This window comes from Pleurodeles waltl, chromosome 8, assembly GCF_031143425.1.
Source record: "Pleurodeles waltl isolate 20211129_DDA chromosome 8, aPleWal1.hap1.20221129, whole genome shotgun sequence".
In the NCBI taxonomy this organism is placed as follows: Eukaryota; Metazoa; Chordata; class Amphibia; order Caudata; family Salamandridae; genus Pleurodeles; species Pleurodeles waltl.
Genome location: NC_090447.1, coordinates 1,407,543,944 through 1,407,562,505, shown reverse-complemented (window position 1 = coordinate 1,407,562,505; position 18,562 = coordinate 1,407,543,944). Strand labels below are relative to the sequence as shown.

The following is an 18,562-nucleotide window of genomic DNA, read 5'->3' as shown; positions in this document are numbered from 1 at the left end:
AAAGTGCTTCTGCACTGCGTGCGGCGCCACTTTTCTTAAAAATGCCCTATAGTTCTGTTTTTTGCAGCAGGCATATTAACCCTCTATGCTACTTATGTTGAGTCAAAGCTGCCAGTAGGCAAAACTCCCATCCCTCTCTCTCTAGCAGTAACATCAATCACAAGATGTAACTTGACAATTTTAATTGTTTCTTGAAAGGCTAAAGGCACAATGAACTTTTCAGCAGGTGCTTTTAAATCACAAGTTTCAAAGTTATTGCTAAACACAGCACCCCCCTGAGGTCAGCGCCCGGTGCGGTCACACCGCTCGCACCGCCCAAAAGCCGGCACTGTATGTGCCCTTTCACGCAGGCTGCTATGGCAGGCCCGAAGAACACTTTTAATGTGCTCCGCATGGGTGGCATAATACACGCTGCAGCTCATGGAGATCCCGTTACCCTGGGTACCTAGGTACCATATACTAGGGACTTACATGGGGGCACCAGTATGCCAAATGTGGGGTGAAAAAGGTTCCAGCAACCATGTTTAAAAGCATAATCACTTGGGTCCTGGTTATCAGGATCCCAGTGAACGCAGTCAAACAGGCAAAATGTGGGGGTAACCATGCTAGAAAGAGGCTACTTTCCTACACTGAGATACACCCCAGGCAAATTGCAAGTTGCATATGCCGTCCTGTTTTTAGGTTTGACATTTAAAAGTGCTTGCACCAGTCTTGTGGAATATATTGTATCCTATATATAATAAAAAGGGATTTGATTCAGCCTCCTTCAACAATTGGCTTCTTTAGCTCAGCGGCCCTTAGCCACTGGCTTGTGACATTGTCAGTGGTATTTTGGATTAGCCAACAGTAGTATGCTAGTACTGCCTTCTTTTTCTTGGCTGCTCAGGTGTACTTTCTGCCTCTGTTGGTATACAAAGGGACTATTTTACAACTGAAAAGTTCCCTGACGTTACACATGTAATTATTTATATCGTCCATACATTGCATTCACAAATCAGTACCTTAGGTGCTACTTAGAGACCTAGATAGCTGTCTCTCTAGCTGCTTAATTGAAAAAAACATAAATAAAAAATACATCACTTTCACATAAAAAAAGAACTTTGGATCAATTATTTTCATGTTTTGGCCTGTTCAAATTCTATTTACATGTTGTCCACCACAGCACACTGCATGGGACAAGGGATCAGCTTTCTTCAGACATTGGTATTAATTCCCAACTAGAAAGCAAAACGTTAGGTAGAGTGAATCCTGAGAAAAACAGAAGTGGAGAAGTCCTCAAACTGGGCAGGGAAAGGAGTGAGAATTCTGCCAAAGCTACATCAAAGGTACATCAGACGAGAGCACTAACAACAAGAAAAAATTAAGTAACTTGTAGCAGAACTATTTGGTATCGGAAACATATTGAATTACAGCTTGGATTTAGTTGTTTTTCACAAATTACATTAGGGTGATTAACAGGCATAGGCCCCAGGTGGCACTTTATCATACAGCACGGATTTTTAAGCTAAAACTATATAACAGCTTGGGATTTGTACTTTTGCTTTACCCAGCAGACTACAAATACCATATTGAAAAGAGCTATGAGTTTATAACTCGGGACTGGGCTGAAGCCTCACAGATGACAGGGACACGGGAGAGTTATCATGTCTGAGCATAAATGTGCATAGCTGCCATGTTTCCCAGGTCCATGGATTGTGTAAAAACTGGAATGGACCACGGATCTTGGAAACCTGGCGAGAATGCATATGTGGCACATGCAATGTTTTTTTGTGTTCTTTCACACATAGTTGTGTTTATTATAAATACATATGTGCCAGCATGGTGAGATATATCTCTGTGTGAGATTGAGACATGCAAGTGTTACTTTAGAGCTCTGCATTGCATCTACGTTCCTCATATTCGGCCCAGTCAATTCTATATGAGGAATGTCACCATTTCTAAGGACAGGTTCAAAACAGGAAATGCTAAACATAATCCCACCCACCCCAGCTGGGTACCGTAAAGTGTATACTTGTAATGTGAAATGAAAGGGGAAATGTGAAACTTCAAGTCCCATAAGGCAGAGTAAACTCAAAACTCTCAAATCGTTCTGCCCAAGATTTCTTCTTTGCATTCTGGGATTTGCAGTAGTTCCCCCCACTTTCAAAAAAGTACTACAAGTCCTGGAATTAGAAGAGCAACCCAGAGCTGGGTAAGCCACTCCCGCATGAATCTGAAAATGTGAGACTTTTGAGAGAACTTTTGGGTAGGAGAACAGGATGGGTGAAGGAGCCACGCATCAAAGAGGGCTTCCAGGACACTACGCTAATAGAAACGTCTGGGGTACTTCCCCTGAGGTGGTGTGCGTGGCCGTCAATGACATTTAAATGGAGCTGAGACTAGCAGGATTAATTGCATACTGACAATGAAACAGGAAGTCGCCTCGGTTTCCGCCAACCTGTGATGAGAGCGTGAGGCTCACCTGATAAAGGGGTGAGTGGCGCTGCGGGGGGCAGCCTAAAATCTAGGTCCTGGGAGGAGGAGGAGAGGCGTGGCGTGAGGCCGAAGGCTTATGTTGGATTACCTGGCGCTTGTGAGTACCTCTTTTGTAACAAGGGGGTCATATCTACAGTGGATCCTGTCTGACGCATAAAGCCCGGCTTTTGCGTCCTCTGAAATGGGTGACGTTTAGTAAAAACGTTCACTCTCTTACAAGCGAGTGCAACTACCGTAAAGCCAGGGCCGGCTTTAGCGCTGGTGGCGCCCCCCGTGACCAACTCTTCGGGTTCACTCACTACCACACGCAAAAGTGCCTCTCATCTCTCCATAGTCCCTCCCTCCACATGTCATTTGTAAATGCTGGCTTTATTAATCCACTCGGCCATCCACATAGAGTACACGTCTGTTCTTTGCAGCAGGCGTATTAACCATCTGTACTACTTTATCGAGACTAAAAAATGCCCCTGGACAAAACGCCGTCTCTCTCTCTCTCTCTCTAGCAAGAACAGTAATCACAAGAGGTATCTCGACAGCTTAATTGCTTCCTGAAAGCTGGACGCACAAGGAACTTTTCAGCAGGTGCTTTTAAATCGCAAGTTTCGTAAGTTATTGTTGAACACAACACCTCACTATACCGATCAGCACCCGGTGGCGCCGCACCGGTCGCACCGCACTAAAGCCGACCCCGAGTAAAGCTGTTTATCTGCCCCGTTTGCTCCGCTTTCTAATGTGGAAAACACTGCTGGTGGCTCGCGTTGATGGAAAGATCGGGCTGGGTTTGTGTGTTAAGATGGAGGGAAGTATTTCTTAAAAAGACAATACACTTTGCATCCCACAAGCCTATTCACCGAGCTGCGGCGTTAGTCACTGATGTTTAAAGCTAATGGACAGCTGTGGAGCATTTACCAAGTGTCCCATTTGTGCCCATCTTTTCTAATCCCGCCTTCATTTATTTTTTGCTCTGCTGTCTGGGACTTCTGCTGTGTTGATAATGGGCCAAACGAAAGCACTAGTTCCGGAAAGCAAAACAAGTAAGAAAAGGCCTGGGGTTCAGTACTAGCTGGTCATACATAGGCAATGTCTCTGTTGTGTCACATGACATTTTTGCAGAATTTGCAGTTTCTTATTTTGTTTTTAACAACAACCACATTTAATTAACGGGGGTCCAACACACGCAGCTACTTGCTCTTATTTTCGCATATAATGTCGTCAATTTTCTTTATACTTGTATGAGTGTTATTGGCGGTAAGCAGAATTTTGTACCTGTTTATTTTCCTTGAAACAACCAGTGATACTATGACTTCATTATCAGTATCGTAACGAAACGTGAGGGGGTGCCCCTGCTATGCACATGGAGCCCCCACCCCCTCCTCCGGACTAACTCAGGTGTTCTCAGGTCAGGGTGATGTGCTGAGAGGGGGGGAGGGCAGGACCGCAGGGGTCACTGCCTATTCCATGGCATCTTGCTCGTCGGTTCCATACTTTCTAATTACCATCCTCGTGTACTCTGGGAATTGTGGTCTTGGTTAGTTCCCTTGAACAGCCCGAGCCTCAAATCTGAAAACAATATGTAAAACGAAAGTCCAGGTAGTGGAAAGCTATCGCTCATAAACCTAAGTATAAGATACTTTCTAGAAAGGAAATTATGTTCACATACTGTAGTACACGTGCCAGGGGTGGCTACCTTCGCCTCCGGATTGAGAGCGTGCGCTGGGCCTCAATCTAATTAACATTTGGAAATCAGTTCTCTCCTATGTACTCGGTAAGGAATTCACGAAGGTTTCCCAGGCTATGCCTGGAATCCTGCAACGGCCATAGGATAGGGTTGCATGCGTACTTCCGGAAAAACGTTGTGAATCTGCACTTGCTAAAATGGAGGCATTCCCGCACGCAGATATTAGGAAGTGCTGTTGTCTTTGTGCAATGCCCCTTTATTTTTTTCAAATGCTTTACTTTTTTTCACACAGTTTTCCCGAAAATCTCATGTCCCCAACGATTTTCGGAGTACTACATGCCCACCCCTGCACTGGGAGCAGTGTACTCCTGCTCACATATAGGAGTATATTTCCAACTGCTTCCAGGGCGCGAACAGGACAGAAGGAAACCTGCATGTACAATCAAAAATTCAGTCTTCCCAAACTTTTCAGAAGATCCTGTCCTCTGAACACTCACTCCCACCCTTGGAGTGGGAGTTACTCGTGCGCACTACCTTGAGTAATATTGTGCAAAATAATTTAATTTATAAGTGCACATTTTATATATGATAACTTTGCACCGGTAATCAGTCCATTTATGTGTGTAAGATGTATTTACATGAACAGATGTTGAGTTCGGATGGAAGATAATTTACGTAAGTGTAATGTCCCAAAGGGCACAGACATTAAGGCATAGGCAAAGTTGGCAGTTGCCCAGGGTCCCCACCTTTCAAGGGCCCCCATGTGAAAGTAAATTGTATTCCTTCCTCGCTCACTGAGTTCCTCGTCTATATCTGAACCTCTATTCTCCTCCCTGCTTCTTTGCGCAGTGTCAGGTTAGAGACTTGTGAGGTTCCGGGAAAGACCTATGTGAGAGGAAGGTTCTATCTGGTCCGCCTTGATTTTTGTTTTGAAATCACCTGTTTTTTGACCTTTTACTGGGAGGGAGCCTCATAGATTGGGACTCGTCCACAGTAAACTCATGGTAAAATGGTCTGCGCGTGTTTACCACCGGTGCTGCTTTAAGCAAAGGCTACTGTAACACAGAAAGGGTAGGAGGCCCAGGGCTGGTTACATGTGATCATGTGTGCACCTGTATGAGGGCTGCATGCGCAGCCAAAGAACTGCATTAAGGTAGCCTGGTGCAGAAGGACCATGCAGGCTGCTGGATGAGGGTGGGGCTGGCAGCCGAAGAAGCCAGGTAGCGCCGTCACTCCCTGTGAAGAATGTTGAGGGGCCCTGGACCTCTTCCCTGGGCCCCACTCAGCATCAAAGATGAGGGATGCCGTCGCGCATCCCATGAAGATGGTCAGAGGGGCCTCTGACCCCATCCCACGCTTTCACGCTCCCAGTGAAGATGGAGGTTGGGCCCAGGACCCCCACCACCCCCGGGTGCAGAGAAGGTAGGGGGGGGGGGTGCCGCTGCCACCAATGTAGGAAGTTGGCTCTGTATGTACTATTTCAAAGTAAGAAATAGCATGCACAGAGTCCAAGGGTTCCCCTTAGAGGTTGATAGTGGCAGAAAGAGATAATACTAATGCTCTATTTTGTGGTAGTGTGGTCGAGCAGTAGGCTTATCAGAGGGTAGTGTTAAGCATTTGTTGTACACACAGAGGCAATAAATGAGGAACACACACTCAGACAATTCCAGGCCAATAGGTTTTTATATATAAAAATATATTTTCTTTGTTTATTTTAAGAACCACAGGTTCAAGATTTACAAACAATACTTTAAATGAAAGGTATTTCAATTAGGAACGTTGACTTCGCAAAATAGCATATACAGTTTTCACACAAATGGCAATAAGCTATTTTAAAACTGGACACAATGCAATTTTCAACAGTTCCTGGGGGAGGTAAGTGTTTGTTAGTTTTGCAGGTAAGTAAACCACCTACAGGGTTCAAAGTTGGGTCCAAGGTAGCCCACCGTTGGGGGTTCAGAGCAACCTCAAAGTTACCACACCAGCAGCTCAGGGCCGGTCAGGTGCAGAGGTCAAAGTGGTGCCCAAAACGCATAGGCTTCAATGGAGAAGGGGGTGCCACGGTTCCAGTCTGCCAGCAGGTAAGTACCCGCGTCTTCGGAGGGCAGACCAGGGGGGTTTTGTAGGGCACCGGGGAGTGGGGGGAACACAAGTTAGCACAAAAAGTATACCCTCAGCGGCACGGGGGCGGCCGGGTGCAGTGTGCAAACAGGCGTCGGGTTTGCAATGTAGTTCAATGGGAGACCCAGGGGTCTCTTCAGCGAAGCAGGCAGGCAAGGGGGGGGGCTCCTCGGGGAAGCCACTACCTGGGCAAGGGAGAGGGCCACCTGGGGGTCGCTTCTGCACTGGAGGTCAGATCCTTCAGGTCCTGGGGGCTGCGGGTGCAGTGTCTTTACCAGGCGTCGGGTTCTTTGAAGCAGGCAGTCGCGGTCAGGGGGAGCCTCTGGATTCCCTCTGCAGGTGTCGCTGGGGGTCACCTCAGGCTACTCACAGGGTCGTAGTCGCCGGGGAGTCCTCCCTGTAGCGTTGTTTCTCCACAAGTCGAGCCGGGGGCGTCGGGTGCCGAGTGCAAAGTCGCACGCTTCCAGCGGGAAACGTGTGTTCTTTAAAAGTTGCTTCTTTGTTGCAAAGATGTTTCTTCTTTGGAGCAGAGCCGCTGTCCTCTGGAGTTCTTGGTCCCTTTAGATGCAGGGTAGTCCTCTGAGGCTTCAGAGGTCGCTGGACCCTGTGGAGCGCGTTGCTGTTGCAGTTTTTCTTGAAGTGGGGAGACAGGCCGGTAGAGCTGGGGCCAAAGCAGTTGGTGTCTCCGTCTTCTCTGCAGGGCTTTCAGGTCAGCAGTCCTTCTTCGTCTTAGGTTGCAGGAATCTATCTTGCTAGGTTCTGGGAGCCCCTAAATACTCGACTTAGGGGTGTGTTTAGGTCTGGGGCGTTAGTAGCCAATGGCTACTAGCCCTGAGGGTCACTACACCCTCTTTGTGCCTCCTCCCTGAGGGGAGGGGGGCACATCCCTATTCCTATTGGGGGAATCCTCCATCTGAAAGATGGAGGATTTCTAAAAGTCAGTCACCTCAGGACACCTTAGGGGCTGTCCTGACTGGCCAGTGACTCCTCCTTGTTTTTCTCATTATCTCCTCCGGCCTTGCTGCCAAAAGTGGGGCAGCGCCCGGAAGGGGCGGGCAACTCCACTAGCTGGAGTGCCCTGGGGTGCTGTAACAAAGGGGGTGAGCTTTTGAGGCTCACCGCCAGGTGTTTACAGTTCCTGCAGGGGGAGGTGAGAAGCACCTCCACCCAGTACAGGCTTTGTTACTAGCCATAGAGTGACAAAGGCGCTCTCCCCAAATGGACAGCAACATGTCTGGTGTGTGGCAGGCTGCTAAAACTAGTCAGCCCACACTGGTGGTCGGGTATGGTTTCGGGAGTATCTCTAAGATGCCCTCTGGGGTATATTTTACAATAAAATGTACACTGGCATCAGTGTGAGGTTGGCATGGCACCCTGAGAGGAGTGCCATGTCGACTTAGTCATTTTCTCCCCACCAGAACACACAAGCTGGCAAGCAGTGTGTCTGTGCTGCGTGAGGGGTCTCCAGGGTGGCATAAGACATGCTGCGTCCCTTAGAGACCTTCCCTGGCATCAGGGCCCTTGGTACCAGTTACAAGGGACTTACCTGGATGCCAGGGTGTGCCAATTGTGGAAACAAAGGTACAGGTTAGGGAAAGAACGCTGGGGCCTGATTAGCAGGCCTCAGCACACTTTCAAATCATAACTTGGCATCAGCAAAGGCAAAAAGTCAGGGGGTAACCATGCCAAGGAGGCATTTCCTTACACTCCCCCTATGCAGGCCACTCGGCTGCAGCTCCAAATGTTTGTCCACTGGAGCTGGCAGACGCACGTCCAGGAGCCGGCTCCAGTAGCAGCACGGGAAGGTGCTGACCATGCAGGGAGCCGGTGGGAACTGCCAGATGTGGGCTCCCTCTGCTGCTCCCAAGCAAACCCTTACCTTGTATGCGGGGTGTCTGCGTGGGCAGTGATCTCACTCAGGCAGCAATGAGGCTCTCCCCTGCACATTGGGAGAGCCACTAATAAAATATTCAGCCTCTAGAGGGAGCGCCCCCTGATGCCCTGAGGGGCCTCATCACATCTCTCAGTGGAAATTGCTCGTTTTCAGCTCGTGGTGACCCCCGGAGGATGGGGTCACCACCAAATGGAAACAAATGTGCAGGGGTCACTGCAGGAGGAGCGCAGCCTGCCCCCAAGGAGTCATCAACTGTCCCCAACCTAAGTTTCAGGGGACTTGGGAAGGATAACCCCTCAAGGGTTCCAATGTGTTTTCTGACCAAGTCCCAGCTGGAGCTTTTGTATGGGTGTGGTGGAACTACACCCTATAGGGGCAAAAATCATGGCTGCAGTCCTTGTGGCCTGAATGGTGTTAACAGGATTGTTATTAATGGTGAACACCCTCTGGGGGTGAAAGGCTGACAGGTGTTTTCACAGTAATGAAGGCCTTTAGGGACTATGGTTCAAATGGTAGCATGTTATGCTAAATGTGTTTTAAAAATGTATGGCTACAGTGTTGAGACCAATGGTATGATTTGTGTAGTGTCATATAAAAAGGCACCCTCTAGGGGTGAAAGATGGCATTGCATCTTGATTAACAAGCAAGTAAAGTCCTTTAGGGGCTGTCAGCTGTGTATCATTTTTACATCGAATAATTCAATGTGGATTATGACGAACCTTGGCCCACGCTCTTTAGGGGTGTTAGACATGTTCCTTGTTAATGCTCATTATTTGAGTAATTAGTCTGACAGCCACTAGTGATTAAAGTAGATGTATTCTATTGCTAGTATCAGGTGCTTTCACTCCCAAGTTACAGTCAAAAATTGCATCAGACTACAAGTGAGTGTTCTGCCGTGTAGGTTGTTGGTTTATATCTCCCTTTGGAAGAGACTAGAATGATTAGGCAACGTCATCCAAAAGTAATTCCATCAGCTTGTGTATATTTGTGAACTGTTACATAGTGTTGAGTAGTGTGTGTGTGTGTGTGTGTGTAATAAATGTACTTTTACTGTATAAAAAGAAAAATCACAGAATGGATAATCATTTATTGAGTGTTCTTCTTGTGTGCTTGTGAATGGTGATTACTAGCCCACACCATCTCCCTTGAGTAAGCCTTGGACTGCTCTGCAACGCTATCCTATAAAAGTCCAGAGCTGCAACGGGGTGTTTGGTTGCCAGTGGCAGTCGAGTGTGGACCCATTACTTGTGCAGGCCACACAACTAATGACCCACCCTCCAACAACATTTCAACTGCTCTTATGCTACAATTACCACAAAAGTGGGTGATAAAATTAAAAGTTGTTATGAACGGAGGTGGTCAAAATGTCTTGTCCAGTCCCCCAAAAATCCTTAAAATGACCCTGCCAAAGGAGCTACAAGTAGGAGTGCTAGGGATGCTGCAGCACCCCCCAAAAATAACCATTCTGGATTTCCAAAGGCAAATGAGCAATTAAGATGTCTTGACATTTTTTTTCTTTCTTGTTACATTTGCTGTGTTTTTGAAGGCAGATGTCACATTTTAGGCTATCTTGTAACAAATTGCTGCTTATTTAGTTAAAACAGTGATTGGTATTTACTTCTCTTTTTGTCCCAGCAAAGTGAGGCAATCTTGGTAATGTGAAAATAAAGGCTGTAGGATGTAATGTTTTTAACACAGTAAAATGTAAATTTAGGTATTGGGCAAATATTTCAAAATAGTCAAACACTTAAGAAATCACAACTGAAGAATTTCTTTATATTAGTTTTGTTTTATAGTTCTGAAGTGTGATGGAAGCCAAGAATTTGAATAAAATCAAAACACTTTACTTACTTATATGCAAATGGTAATTAGTCCCTGGAACCCGATTTCCACACACTAATATTTGTGTGCTATAAAGTTTTTATCAGTAAAGCTTCTCATCTGTGAAAATTTAGTGGCCATTTCAATGAAAAATGTGCTGTCGGCAAATAGCAGTGTGCTACCATACAATGGCTTAGTAATATCTTAGCAACAGTGTGCTCCAAAATGCACCACTTGCTACATACCACACCCATACCACTCTTCATACTGAATGGGCACGGCTAGCGTGCCACACTTGTTCTCTGTGTGAAGCTTGGATTTTTCCCAATCCCTTTGACTTTGGCAACATCACAATGGTGGCAGCACCCCCACTCTGAAAAATGTGCCTGCACCACTGGAATGTCTCATGGATCATAAACCTGTTTTGAATCAAGTTCTGGCTCATAGAGTGAGCCCGTGCATCACTTTAAAGGTAGATGTTAGAAATGGGGTCTTTGGTTGGCAGTCAGGTTACCCCTTGTCTAAGCAAGGACCCTCACTCTAGTCAGGGTAAGTCGCACACAATCCAAATTATCCTGTGCCCACCCTCTGGTAGCTTGGCACTGAGCAGTCTGGCTTAACTTAGAAGGCAATGTGTAAAGTATTTGTGCAATAAATCATGCATTAACGCAGTATAGCACCACAAAAATACACCACACAGTGTTTGGAAAAAGATATAATATTTATCTGATAACATGCAGGTCAAAACGATCAAAATGCAATAAGTATATGTTGAGATCACTGTAAAAAGAGATATAAAGTGTTTTTAGTCTCTTTTTATAAAGCAATAAATGTCTCCTTTCAAGCACAAACTACCTGGTTTGCATTCAGAATCTCCGCAAAGAACCGTAAAGGACGAGATGCATGGAAAACAAGGGTGTGCGTGGATTTCTCGGGCTGCACACAGTGATGCGTTGTTTAGTTTTCAAGCAGGGACGGCTGTGTCTATTTCCGGCGCTGGGTTGTGGATCCTCTTTGAATTGTGAGGTTTTCGGATGCCCCGGGGATGATGTGTGGATTTCTGGCGCTGACAGGACGAAGCCACAGGTGCTGCGTCGATCCGGTGGGCGTTGCGTGGAAATTTCTACCGCACGGCAGGCACTGCACCGATTCTTATCTGGAAGTCGGGCTGCTTCGTTCTGGCTTAGCTCTGCGTTGATCCATCCAGTGGGCCGTGTGTCAAATGTCTGGTTGCTACGCTGGCGCTGCATCTGTTGTCTCATTGCGAAGCTGGGCTGTGTCGTTCCAGTTCTGCGTGCAGTGAATTTTTCGCTGCGATGCAGGCTGTGCCTTGATTTTCGCTGCACAAGGAGTCCTTCTTGTAGAGATGAAGTCTTTTTGGTCCTGAGACTTCAGGGAACAGAAGGCAAGCTCGATCCAAGCCCTTGGAGAGCACTTCTCAGCACGGCCAGAGAGCAGCGAAGCAGCAGGGCAGCAGTCCTTCACAGAAAGCAGTCAGGTGATTCTTTTGGGCAGCCATGCAGTTCCTCTGGGTGGGTTGCAGATTCTGGTTCAGGTTCTCTTCTCAAGGAAGTGTCTTGTCAGGTAGAGTATCTACCTCAGAAGTGTCTGAGTTGGTAGGGGAAGAGGCCCTGTTTAAATATCCAAATGTGCCTTTGAAGTGGGGGAGACTTCAAAGAGTGGCTTAGAAGTGCACAAGGTCCCCTTTCAGTTCAATCCTGTCTGCCAGGGTCCCAGTAGGGGGTGTGGCAGTCCTTTGTGAGAGGGCAGGCTACTGTCCTTTGACATACAAGTGTCAGACCCTCCACTCTCCCAGCCCAGGAAGACCCATTCAAAATGCAGATGAATGCAAGTGAGTCTGAGTATCCTGTGTTTGGGGTGTGTCTGAGTGAATGCACAAGGGAGCTGTCAGCTGAACCCGGCCAGATGTGGATTGTAAGGCACAGAAGGATTTAAGTGCAGAGAAATGCTCACTTTCTAAAAGTGGCATTTCTAAAATAGTAATATTAAATCCAACTTCACCAGTCACCAGGATTTTGTATCACCATTCTGGCCATACTAAATATTACCTTCCTACTCCTTTCAGATCAGCAGCTACCACTCAAACAGTATATGAGGGTGGACCCAATGTTAGCTTATGAAGGGAGCAGGCCTCACAGCAGTATAAAAACGAATTTAGGAGTTTTACACTACCAGGACATGTAAACTACACAGGTAATTTTGCCTACCCAGCACCCTGCCCTATGGGCTACTTACGGCATAACTTAGGGGTGTCTTATATGTAGAAAAGGGGGGGGGTTAGGCTTGGCAAGTACTTCTACATGCCAAGTCGAATTGGCAGTGAAACTGCACAAACAGGCCTTGCAATGGCAGACCTGAGACCAGGTTAAAGAGCTACTTAAGTGGGTGACACAATCAGTGCTGCAGGCCAACTAGTGGCATTTAATCTACAGGCCCTGGGCACATATAGTGAACTTTACTAGGGTCTTATAAGTAAATTAAGTAATCCAATGTTGTCATGTTTAAAGGGAGAGAGCATATGCACTTTAGCACTGGGTAGCAGTAGTAAAGCGCACAGAGTCTTAAAACCGGCAAAAACAGTATCTAAAAAGTGGGGGTGGGGGGCAGGCAAAAAGTTAGGGGTGACCACCCTAAGGCTGTCAGGTCTAACAGTAGAGATGATTTGCTCAGTATAGGAAGCTGGCTCTCTAAATACTATATCAAAATGAGATGTAGTGTGACCAAGTCCATGGGTTCCCCAAAGGCAAAAGTAGATAATACTAATGCTCTCTTTTGTGGTAGTCTGGTCGAGCAGTTAGGCTTCTCAGAGGGTAGTGCAAAGCATTTGTTGTGTGTAGACACACACTAGAAGAAGCACACACTCAATGACTTAACTCCAGACCAATTTTTTTTTTTTTTTTATATCGAAAAAATATCTTTTGTTTATTTCTAGAACCACAAGATTCAAGTTGCAGGTAAGTACATCAATAAATAAATATTTCAGATATGTATCAATATTACTTTGATTCAAATTTGCAAGTCATACAGATTTTGAATAAATGGCAATAATCTGTTTTGAAAGTTCACAGTGCAATTTTCAGAAACCGTTCCTTGAAGGAAGAAAAGTTAGTATGTTTTACAGGTAAGTACACAACTTACAGTTCCAGTCCCCGGGGGTTAGGAAGTCCACAGGTTGGGGTTCAAGTAAACCCCAAACACACATCACCAGCAACACTGGGCTGGCTGAATGCAGAAGTCAAATTTGAGGCAAAGTTAACATGGGCTCCTATGGAGACTGGGGGCACTGTTTCAGATCTGCTTGTAGGTAAGTACCTGTGTCTTCAGAGGGCAGACCTGGAGAGCTTAGAGGAGCACTGGGGGAGGGAGGACCACAGGTAAGCACCAAACACACACCCTCAGCAGCACAGGGGTGGCCAGGTGCAGGGTGCAAACACAGCGTCAGGCCCCCCAATGCTTTCCTATGAGGGTACTCCGGGGGTCTCTTAGATGCTGCGGGCTGGGTCCTGAGGGTCGGTTTCAGAAAACCACAGGCTGGACAAGTAGGAGGGCCGCCTGCTGAACGTTGCTGCACTGGATGTCTGGTTCCCTAAGACCAGGGGGATGCAGGTGCAGTGTACCTTTTGGCGGCTGGTATCTTTGTCCAGAGCTTTTGCGGTCAGGGGGTCCTCTGGATTCACTTGCAGGCATCGTCATGGTTGACAGGAGAGGTCAACTCAGGGTGGGCACTTGCTCGGAATCTCCTGGGGATCCTGTCTAGTTGGTTGGGCCATCTGGACACGGGCAGCGGGTGTCTGGTGCAGAGTGGTCAGGACTCGTTGATCCGGGAAGGCTCTGGAGTCCTTAGCTGTAGTTTCTTCGTGAACAGGGCCTCTGTTAGCGCGTCTGACCTTTTAGTTGGTTAATTTATAAGGGGATGCATTGTAGGTCGATGGACCTTTTGACTGTGCTCCGAGTAGTTCCCACCATGTAACCCCGTACCAATACAAATCAATAGCAGTAGCAATCAATGACATCAATAGGAGTCAGTAATTTCCACACACCATGACCTCTCGGCCATGAATAACCACACCTTTTATGTAACCTTGTTGGACCTGGCTTTTTGACAGGGTCATCCCCAAACCTTTTGCCTCCTTCCTCCTATTTTTTTTCTGACATGTTGTTCTCTGTGTAAATGGTTCTACTGATTGGTTTATCCATGATTGGCTATTTAATTTACTTATAAGTCCCTAGTAGAGTGCACTATATGTTCCTAGGGCCTGTAGATTAAATGCTGCTAGTGGGCCTGCAGCACTGGTTGTGCCACCCACTTCAGTAGCCCCTTAACCCTGTCTCAGGCCTGCCATTGCAAGGCCTGTGCGTGCATTTTCACTGCCACTTCGACTTGGCATTTAAAAGTACTTGCCAAGCCTAGAACTCCCCTTTTTCTACATATAAGTCATCCCTATTGTGTGCCCTAGGTAACCCCTAGAGCAGGGTGCTGCATAGGTAAAAGGCAGGACATGTACCTGTTTAGTTATATGTCCTGGTAGTGTAAAACTCCTAAATTCGTTTTTACACTACTGTGAGGCCTGCTCCTTTCATAGGCTAACATTGGGGCTGACCTCATACACTGTTGAAGTGGCAGCTGCTGATCTGAAAGGAGCAGGAAGGTCATATTTAGTATTGCCAGAATGGTAATATAAAGTCCTGGTGACGTCGGATTCAATATTACTATTCTAGAAATGCCACTTTTAGAAAGTGAGCATTTCTTTGCACTAAAATCTTGTTGTGCCCTTCAATCCATGTCTGGCTAGGTTTAGTTGACAGCTCCTTGTGCATTCACTCAGACACACCCCAAACACAGGGTACTCAGCCTCACTTGCATACATCTGCATTTTGAATGGGTCTTCCTGGGCTGGGAGGGTGGAGGGCCTGCCCTCACACAAAGGACTGCCACACCCCCTACTGGGACTCTGGCAGACAGGATTGAACTGAAAGGGGGCTTGGTGCATTTCTTTGACACTCTTTGAAGTCACCCCCACTTCAAAGGCACAACTTAGTATAAAACAGGGCCTCTGCCCTACCTCATCAGACACTTGCTGGAGAAGAAACCTGAACCAGAAACTACATCCTGCCAAGAAGAACTGCCTGGCTGCTCAAAGGACTCACCTGTCTGCTTTTCTACAAAGGACTGCTGCCTTGCTGCTGGCCTGCTGCCTTGCTGAACTCTTGTCTGGCTGTAAAAGTGCTCTCCAAGGGCTTGGATAGAGCTTGCCTCCTGTTCCCTGAAGTCTCAGGACCAAAAAGACTTCTCTCTTCCACTTGGACGCTCCGTGCGCCAAAATTTTCGACGCACAGCTTGTTCCGCGGCAAGAAAAATGCCGCACATCGACGCAACGCCTTCGGGACGACTGAAACTTTGACACACGGCCTCGCAAGGAAAACGCCGCCCGACTCCCCAGGAGATATCGACGCGACGCCTGCCGTGAAATCGAAACTTTGACGCGCAGCCCCGCAGAACGACGCGCAGCCAGAAAACAAGCAGGAAAATCCACGCACAGACCCAGGACATCTGGTACTCCCTGCGAACAACAGAAAGAGACTGTCCGCGCGCCTGAAAACGACGCACGACTCCCCGCGTGGAAAATAACGACGCAAGTCCGGGTGTGCTGAGGAGAAATCGACGCACACACCAGTTTTCCCACGTACCTCTTCTCCTGTGGCCCTCTGAGGAGATTTTCCACCAGAAACCAGGTACTTTGTGTTTGAAAGAGACTTTGTTTGCTTTCTAAAGACTTAAGACACTTTATCACTTTTCAGTGATATCTTTAAAATTCATATTGCAACTTTGATCGTTTTGACCTGAAAATACCCAGATAAATATTATATATTTTTCTAAACACTGTGTGGTGTATTTTTGTGGTGTTATACTATGGTGTTGTATGATTTATTGCACAAATGCTTTACACATTGCCTTCTAAGTTAAGCCTGACTGCTCGTGCCAAGCTACCAGAGGGTGGGCACAGGCTGATTTTGGATTGTGTGTGACTTACCCTGACTAGAGTGAGGGTTCTTGCTTGGACGGAAGGCAACCTGACTGCCAACCAAAAACCCCATTTCTAACATTGGTGATCAGCGGTGAGGATAGGACTTGTGTTTGTGCAGTGACATACAGTAGCTAAGTATTTCACTACCTACCCACAGTTGAAGGTCAACTTGATTTTTCATCTTTTTTGCTTTTGGTTCTCTGATGTCCTCCTGGATATACTATTGAGATTTTGGACTTTGGATTTTGGTTTTTGCCGGTAAGACCTTATCAACAATGAGATTGCTTACCTACTCACTCTTTGTGCCTACTGACCACCTCACTAAGGCTGACCTAAGGAGGCTTTGCAGAAAATGGGGCCTTCCTGTATCAAGGAGATCTACTAAGATGGAAATGCTACATGCCTACATAGTCTGGGGGGAAGAAAGATGGGCAGAGAGAGAGGCAGAAAAAAACCAAATGACTATGTAACCCTCAGATGAGGAGGGGGACTGCTCAAATGAGGAGGAAGACTACTCAGATGAGGAAAGAGAACCAGTGAGAGATGAATGGCTCCTAGCTCTAGAGCGGTGTATGGAAGAGCTAGATGAGCAGCTTGAAAGGGCTGAAGCAGCAAGTCTCTTAGCCCTGGAAGAAGAAAAGATTGCAGCTCAAGAGCTGAGCTGTAAAGAGCTGAAACTGGAAGCCGGAAGGGCTGAGTCCAGTTCAGATGATGGCAGCAAAAATCTTGCATCTAGTACTGCTGAAGAAGGGCACAAGCCCAGAGATGTGGTGCCCAACTTGAAGAAGGGAGTTGACACACCCCAGGCGGTTCAAGGGTATGAGGTAGTTCCCGTTATGCACAGGGTCCCTGAGAAGGATTGGGAAACTGGCACAGGGAGTCATATTCCTATTGGGGGGAGGGACACTTTACTGACTCTAGCAGAGAGTGACAGAGAAAAGGGTTCCCCCCTGGTGGACGTCCTGGATATAGAGTGTAGAGACATCCAAGAAGAGTATGGGTTGAGTGTCAGGGACAGTCAGATACTGTCTCACCAGTCTCAGAGGGGTGATGTAGAGTGCTTTTTCAAGGTTGAGTCACTGGATGGTTGGGTGAAGGGTACTGTGGTTAATACATGTGAAGGGCAGAGTGATGTCATTGCTGGAGAGCATATGTCTGGTCCTTATTTTCCAGAGCTACGCCAACACCAGGTGGAGTGTGAGATCTCTGACCCCAGGGAACTTACAATGGAGGCAGACTTCTGGGTGAGTACCAGAGAGTCTGAAGAGGCATTTGGGGGTGCTCCTGAAGGGAGTGGTCTAGGTGGTTCCCAACCGAGTGAGGTGGGAAAGGATTGTAGTGTCCCAGGTAGGTCCCAGGTCCAAGAGGGTTCCATGAGGAACACCAGGAGGGAAGCCTAGCCTGTACCGTAGGGCCACCTTTTGAGGGAAGCCCCGCAGTGTCAGAAGAACTTGGGGGGGGGGGGGTGACTGTAGCCAGCATCCCAACAGGTCTGGTGTCTGGCGGTACCCCTCCTAGTGAGGGGGTGCAGAAGTCCAGACATAGGGTTGAGAGGGGGTTGCAGACCCCAGTGGAGGACCTTGAGAGTCAGGGGTCAGCTCTGAGAGCAGAGCCCCCCAGGAATGACCCAGGTGAAACCGTTTCTGGTTTGGGGGAAACCCAGACTCTGCCGGATGGGCAGAGGTCGGGAGACCTGCGCCAACCAGACTCTTGTGTGGCCCTTGGGGACGGTGTGTCCCTTGTGGGGTGTGAGAGTGCCCCCCAGGAAGTCCTGGCATGCCAGGCAAAGATTCAACCTCAGGGTGGTGACTCTGGGTTGGATACCCAGGTTCAGAGGTTAAACTCTAACATGGTGGGAGGTAGGTGTGCCTCCCAGAAAGTCCTGGTGTGCCAGGCAATTGCCCAACCTCAGGGTGGTGACCCTGGGTTGGAGAACCAGGCTCAGAGGTTAAACTCTGACCTGGTGGGAGGTAGGTATGCCTCCCTGGAAGTCCTGGCCTGCCAGGCAATGGTTCAACCTCAGGGTGGTGACTCTGGGTTGGCTAACCAGGTTCAGAGGATAAACTCTGACCTGTTGGGGGGTAGAGGTGCCCCCCAGAAAGTCCTGGTATGCCAGGCAATGGTTCAACCTCAGGGTGGTGACTCTGGGTTGGATACCCAGGTTCAGAGGTTAACCTCTGACCTGGTGGGAGGTAGGTGTGCCTCCCAGAAAGTCCTGGTGTGCCAGGCAGTTGCCCAACCTCAGGGTGGTGACCCTAGGTTGGAGAACCTGGTTCAGAGGTTAAACTCTGACCTGGTGGAGGGTCAGTGTGCCCTCCAGGAAGTCCTGGCGTGCCAGGCAATTGTTCAACTTCAGGGTGGTGACTGAGTTGAATGGTCCGGTGCAGAGGTTAAACTCTGACCTGGTGGGGGGTAGGTGTGCCTCCCAGAAAGTCCTGGTTTGCCAGGCAGTGATCCAGTCTGAGGGTACAGACCCTGGGATGGAAGACCAGGTTCAGGGTGTCCCCCCGGACCTGGAGGGAGGGG

At 47.8% G+C, this 18,562-nt stretch overlaps 1 protein-coding gene across 4 annotated transcripts in view; it reads left to right on the top strand.

Moving 5' to 3' along the window:
- The first annotated feature begins 2,218 nt into the window (after positions 1 to 2,218).
- Positions 2,219 to 18,562, top strand: part of LOC138249241 (uncharacterized) — a 46,220-nt gene continuing 29,876 nt past the window's right edge. The window contains exon 1 of one of the 4 annotated variants that reach the window (XR_011194804.1): positions 2,219 to 2,472. The gene's annotated coding sequence lies outside the window, so the exon portion shown is untranslated. Of the gene's footprint in view, positions 2,573 to 2,948; positions 3,080 to 18,562 lie in introns of those variants that run through there. The other 3 variants (XR_011194802.1, XR_011194806.1, XR_011194803.1) reach the window with 3 other exon arrangements.